Consider the following 5,429-nt stretch of genomic DNA (forward strand, 5'->3'; position numbering starts at 1 on the left):
TGGCTTGGGCAGAGGGGTTTGTGCCCCCCCTCCCCCGCCTGCCAGCTGGGAGATTCCCTGCATCCCAAAGATGCTGCTGCCCCATGGGGCACCAGGCCCTCCCCTCCGGCAGCCTGAGAGGAGCTGGAGCTTGACTGGACCCCACCGCCCACACCAGCCCCTGGGAGCCTTGTGGGTGTCCTGGGCCCCTTGCTGAGCTGCACCCGCCCAGCGGACAATGGGGTTTGTTTCTGCTTGCCCAGCTGGAAAACACCCACAGCCCTGCCACCGGGCTGGAGGCGCTCGGGGCCAAGGCCCTTCCCTGCCGCGACTTCAGGCCGTTTGCTCACTGGAGCTGCTAGTGCTTTGGGGATAGCGGCGTCACCCCATTGCATCTCGGTGTAATCAGCGAGGGGGGATGCTGAGTGTGGGGAGGCGGTGAGGCTGATCGGCAGCAAGTGCCTCCCTCTCCCCTGTCTCTCCTTGCAGATTTTCACCCAGGGTTGCTCCTCTGCTGGCAGCGAGCTCCTGCTGCCCTCAGCCCACTAGTGAAGAAGTCACAGGCAACTGCCTGACTTTATCCCGGCAGGTCGGGTCGTGCGAGGAAGCAGAGGGACAGCAGTGTGCTGGAGATCTGCGTGGCTCCCTGCGAGCGGTGACGTGCCTGGCTGGATTTCCGTACCACGGGCAGAGCTCGGGAGGGGTTCGCAGCCTGCTCCTTCCCCATCTCGTCCCAGCCAGGCTTAGGCCATCAGGTGAGCATCACCCCTGCCCTGCCACCTCTCATCCCTAAACGCAGGGCAGGGCACTGAGGTCCCGGGGAGTCACCATCAGGAGCCCCGGAAGCAACAACCAGAGAATTGCCACCCCAAAAAGGGTCTGCCAGCAGCTCTGCAGCCAGGACCCTGCTCTGGGGTCAGCCAGGGCCAGTGAGGGAACAGCAAAATTAAAACGGTCCCCAAGCCATTTGCTGATCTCAGCAGCAGGCTGAGGTGCTTTGTTGACTGTCAAAGCATCCAGGATCGTTGCAGTCTCATTATAACTGGATTCCCAGGAGTCTGTAGTGGTGTTGGTTTTTTTTCCCATTGGCTAGTAGGTTAATAATCTACTGGCACTTGACAGAGGTCCAGCATCTTCTGTGTTTCCCTCCATGTGACTGATTAAAATGCCCCTTCTCCTCCTTTCCCAACCCGGCTGTGCTCCGCTGCCTTGTCACACATGCAGACAATCGGATACGGCTGCTAATCTGCTTGCCACCCCACTCCTGCCTGCCTGCTCGGCCTTTTAAGCACACTGGCTCTCTGTTTCTCTGCTCTGTGGCGCTGAGGGCCGGCGCAGAGGCTCTCTGAGCCGAGCCACCCATGCCTTCCTCGGGGACGGGGTGGGCAGTGCCCGATGGAGGGAAGTGCTGTCGCTGTGGGTCATGCTTGCAAAGGGAAGGGCTGTTTTGCGATGGAAAGGGGAGCTGGACGGCATGCAGTCCCCTGACCTCAGCCCTGCTGCAGGCTGATGGCCTCGCTGTGCCTCAGTTTCCCCTGCCCCTAGCACAGGCACATTAGAGGGAAAGGGAAATCTCATTGTAGAGGAGGAGGGCTGGCGGGTTAATTAATGTATGTTTGCAAAGTGCTTGCAAATCTCCAAGGAAAACGGTCGACGTGGGTGCCAAGTGTAAAGGATCCTGGAAACACTAAGTGCCTGCAAATGCTGCCTAACTCCCGAGGCCTTAAAACTCAAATACTGCCCAAGAGGCACGGAAAATATTCCTTCATCTCGTATGATGCATTACCCACAGCCTGGAATAAATCTCCCTTTTTGCTCTTGCTTTCCAAACCAGCTGTTTGTTTGCTTTCCCCTTTTGGATTTCATCACTTCAGCTGAAGCAGGGAATTGCTACAAGGGGGGGGGAAGCAGCTTTTGTGAAAGCTTTGGCAGCAAGTGTCTCTGAAGGGAGAGCGCTTCGCCTGTTTGTTCTGCCTGTTACACACTAGTTTTGAGCCGAGTGTACAAATTGGGCTCCAGGTGATGGCCTTGCAATGCCTGTGGCGCACGTTTGAGGTTTCAGAAAGAAAACTAGAAGGGCTGGGCAGCTTGAGCCCCATCAGCATGTCCTGGGGAGCATGTCCATGGGACTCCCGGCTTTATGTAAGGGAGAGGCTTTGCTGGCTGCCTTCCTCTGGGAAAGCAGGGCTCTGCCTTCTCCCTTTGCTCTGGGGAGCGCAGCAATCTGCCAACAGCAGCAGCGTATTTTGGCACCACGCTGCTGCTTCGAGGATGGAGAGGGTAGAAGAGCAACAAGCCCCCGGGCCCTGCTCAAGGCTGCCTTTTCTCATTGCCCAAATTACACAGGGGAGAAAGATCTAGCTCTGTGTGTCGTACTGGTGTTGTACAGCAGTGGGCCTGATACCAGTGCTGGGTAAAGCACCATCTGTTTCCAGTGCGGAGCAGAAACTGTTTCTGTGGCTGTTTGCTTCTTCTGGGAGGCTTGTTACTATACTCACAAAAGCCAACACGATAACATTCGAGAGTGACTTGGGAGCAGAGGGCTCTGCAAAGGCAACGCATCCCATCAAGACGAAGCAAGGCAGCTTGGCCCTTCAGCAAGGGCTCGTGTTTGCAGGGTGATAAGTGAGTTGTCACCGGCCGTGCGATTTGTCACCTTCCCTCATGGAGGAGGTGTCATCCCCCTGAGACAACACGCTGGCGTTGGTGTCACGCAGCCCAAGAACCATGCATCGCTCTTGAGGGTGGATGTGCTCCCTGGAGGGCTGAAGTGCCTCTCCCAAGACGAGACCCTTTGGTGAAATCTCCCGTCCTGCATCAGCCAGGGCTGGATTTTAAGGGACTCTCCCAGCCTTAGCTTTTCTCACTCCATGGTGTCTTGCTCACTCCGGGTCTCCTGCTTGCCCGAAAGAAGGCGTCGTTAGAGCCCGTCCTGCAAGTTGGTGGTGGGTGGGAGCACAGGTCTGCACGCAGAGAAGCAGCTGGAGGCCCGCGCTGTACTTTGGAGCTGGAAGCTGCCTTTCTCCTCGCCTCCCCTTGGGTATGCTGCTGGCCTCCTGTCCGCCTGCGGTCACGAGTGACTGTGATGCTGTTCAGCGCTAATGGATTTCAAACCCCATGTCTCCACTGAGAGACAGCTCTACTGAGAGATGTTGATTCCAATGCTTGGGAGTGGCTGTGCAGACAGGACCGGAGCTGTGAATTAGAGAACATTTAATCCCGTACTTTGGGGATGGTAAGTGCTACGCACCCCACTGCTGAAAGCCTGGGGTGAGGCAGCGGCTACACCCACCCCATCCTGAAGTGGAGACTTCCTGGAATATCCAGTCAAAGGTAAATTTTGTGGTGTTTCTCCTCTCGATGGGGTCTGAAGCTCTTAATGGTGCTGAGAGCCTTGTCTTGGCTTCTGGAAGCGTGGTGGTGGTTTGGCTGGGCACCACTGGTCTGGACCTGTGCTTGGGAGTCCCTGGGGGATTGGTTCCTGCAGCTTTTAGCCTGTGCTAAAGTTGAAGCTTATATAGAAAAATACAATTGTAGCAATGCTCAAATTTTAGCTCAATGCTGCTGAGCAGCGAGTGTGGACATCTCGAGGGGAAACACAGGCCCCGAGGTGCCATGGGATCGATGTCCCAGGGATTTCCATGGGGGCTCATAGGGCTTCATAGGTGAGAGCATGGCACATCTCAAAGCTAGAGAGGAGGCGATGTGAGACATCCCAAAGCAGGCGACCTTACTCTTCTATTTTGCTTTTTTTTCCCCTTGTCTATTTTGAAGTGATCTTGGTTCATGTTTTTCCCTTCATGCTCAGGTGGAAGGAGGGAGAGGGAGAGGGAGAGGGAGAGGAGTGGAGAGGAGAGGAGAGGAGAGGAGAGGAGAGAGGTTTTGCCTGTGTTGCAGCGCACCCAGAAGAAGATCTTCCAGATCGGAAAGGCTTAGGGAAAGTAGGCTGAAGAAAGGCAGGCCCAGGGCTTGGATCCGTCATTGCCTGAGAGATGCAGCAGGAGCTTAATTGGAGATGGGAGCTTTTAAATTTAATTTGATCTGATATGAATCTTACATTTAAGACAAGAGCCTCATGTCTTATTATCTGACAACATTGTCTGCTGCTCACTTCATGTTGTCAGTGCACCCTGCTATCTGACCCCAGAAACCCATAGCTGCAACAAGTATCTACCACCAGTGCAGAGAGATCCAGCAGCAGAGGCTGCTACTAAGCAGGACAGCGAAGAAGTTGCTTCCTGAGGGTGACATTCCGCAGTGTCATCACTGCGTCTCAGAAAGCACCAGCAGCTGTCTCATCCCTGTCCCCACTGCTTTTTTCTTAGGCTTTGGGGACTTTTTGCTTACATGGCAATGTTTTGCAGGTCTGTCTTAAAATACAAGCTTGGTGCTTGGATTCTGCAGGGAGGTATGTGTTAGAGATCATCTCGCTGAGAGATAGTGAGGATGGGAATCTGCCAGAGCGTTTGGGGGTGTTTTAGTTTCTGATTTTAATTTCTAACCCAAACTGATCGCTATCTGTGGAGAATTTTCCAAGGCTGTTTATTAACGGAGCAAACGTTTTTGCAGTCGAAGCTGCTGCAGGGACTTCCTGGTGCCGTTGCCTGCGGCCGCACGGCATAGGTGAAGGGAGAGAGCCAAGAAGGGCCCTGTGCTCCTGGCAGAAGCACGTTGAAACACTGAGCTACATAAAAAAGGTTTCTACAGACCTTTTAACCACCCGGATATAAGGTTGAATTCAGATGCACTCCCCTTTGCTGAGGGACAAAGTACCCTGAGTCCTGCTCCACCTTGGTGCTTAAGCAAAACAACAGCCTTTTATCACAGCGGAGTAGATATCTATTCCGGAGAGATAGGAGTCTGGAGACGGGGAGCCTGAAAAAAAACAGCTTAGAGTCCACGCCTGCCCTTTGTATACTGGACACACACGATACTTATATCCTCTGGATGCAGGGGAACTGCTAAATTTCAGAGGGGTCTGCGCATCGTCTGCCTTCCTGGGTAGCACCTCCATGAACGCACAGTGCAAAAAGCTGTCTTCAATCCCCTCTGCAACCCAGGATAGGTTTTTTTTAATATATATATATATTATATACACATACACTCCCGTGTGTGTGTGTGTGTGTGTGTGTATATTTACACCCATAAGTGGTGACTGCCAACAGAGAGGGTTTTTGTCTGGATTAGGATGCAGCGTGGGGGACAAGTGATGGACCTAGCGAATGGGGCTAGCTCACTCTCCATTTAGAGCCGTAATATAATGTATAGCTCCCTTTAGAGCTATAATATTTACTAATGTAAGGGTATTAATGCAAACCCGGAGCTGGGTGCAGCTCAGGAGCGTGGGGGGGTGGTGTTGCTCTCCTTCCACCGGGGCCGGGCATTGCTAAAGCAGCTGAATTCCGGGCTGGGTGTTTCCCCGCCGGCTGCGGAGCGCGGGGATGCGGGGG

General features: G+C 54.0%; 1 protein-coding gene across 3 annotated transcripts in view; it reads left to right on the plus strand.

The window, feature by feature from the left end:
• SLC29A1 (solute carrier family 29 (equilibrative nucleoside transporter), member 1) overlaps positions 1-5,429 on the plus strand; it is a 34,825-nt gene that overhangs the window by 6,542 nt on the left and 22,854 nt on the right. The window contains exons 2-3 of one of the 3 annotated variants that reach the window (XM_009331064.1): positions 569-734; positions 2,326-3,312. The gene's annotated coding sequence lies outside the window, so the exon portion shown is untranslated. The remainder of the gene's footprint in view (positions 1-568; positions 735-2,325; positions 3,313-5,429) is intronic. The other 2 variants (XM_009331065.1, XM_009331066.1) reach the window with 2 other exon arrangements.

This window comes from Pygoscelis adeliae, unplaced genomic scaffold (genome assembly GCF_000699105.1).
Source record: "Pygoscelis adeliae isolate BGI_AS28 unplaced genomic scaffold, ASM69910v1 Scaffold218, whole genome shotgun sequence".
NCBI lineage: Eukaryota > Metazoa > Chordata > Aves > Sphenisciformes > Spheniscidae > Pygoscelis > Pygoscelis adeliae.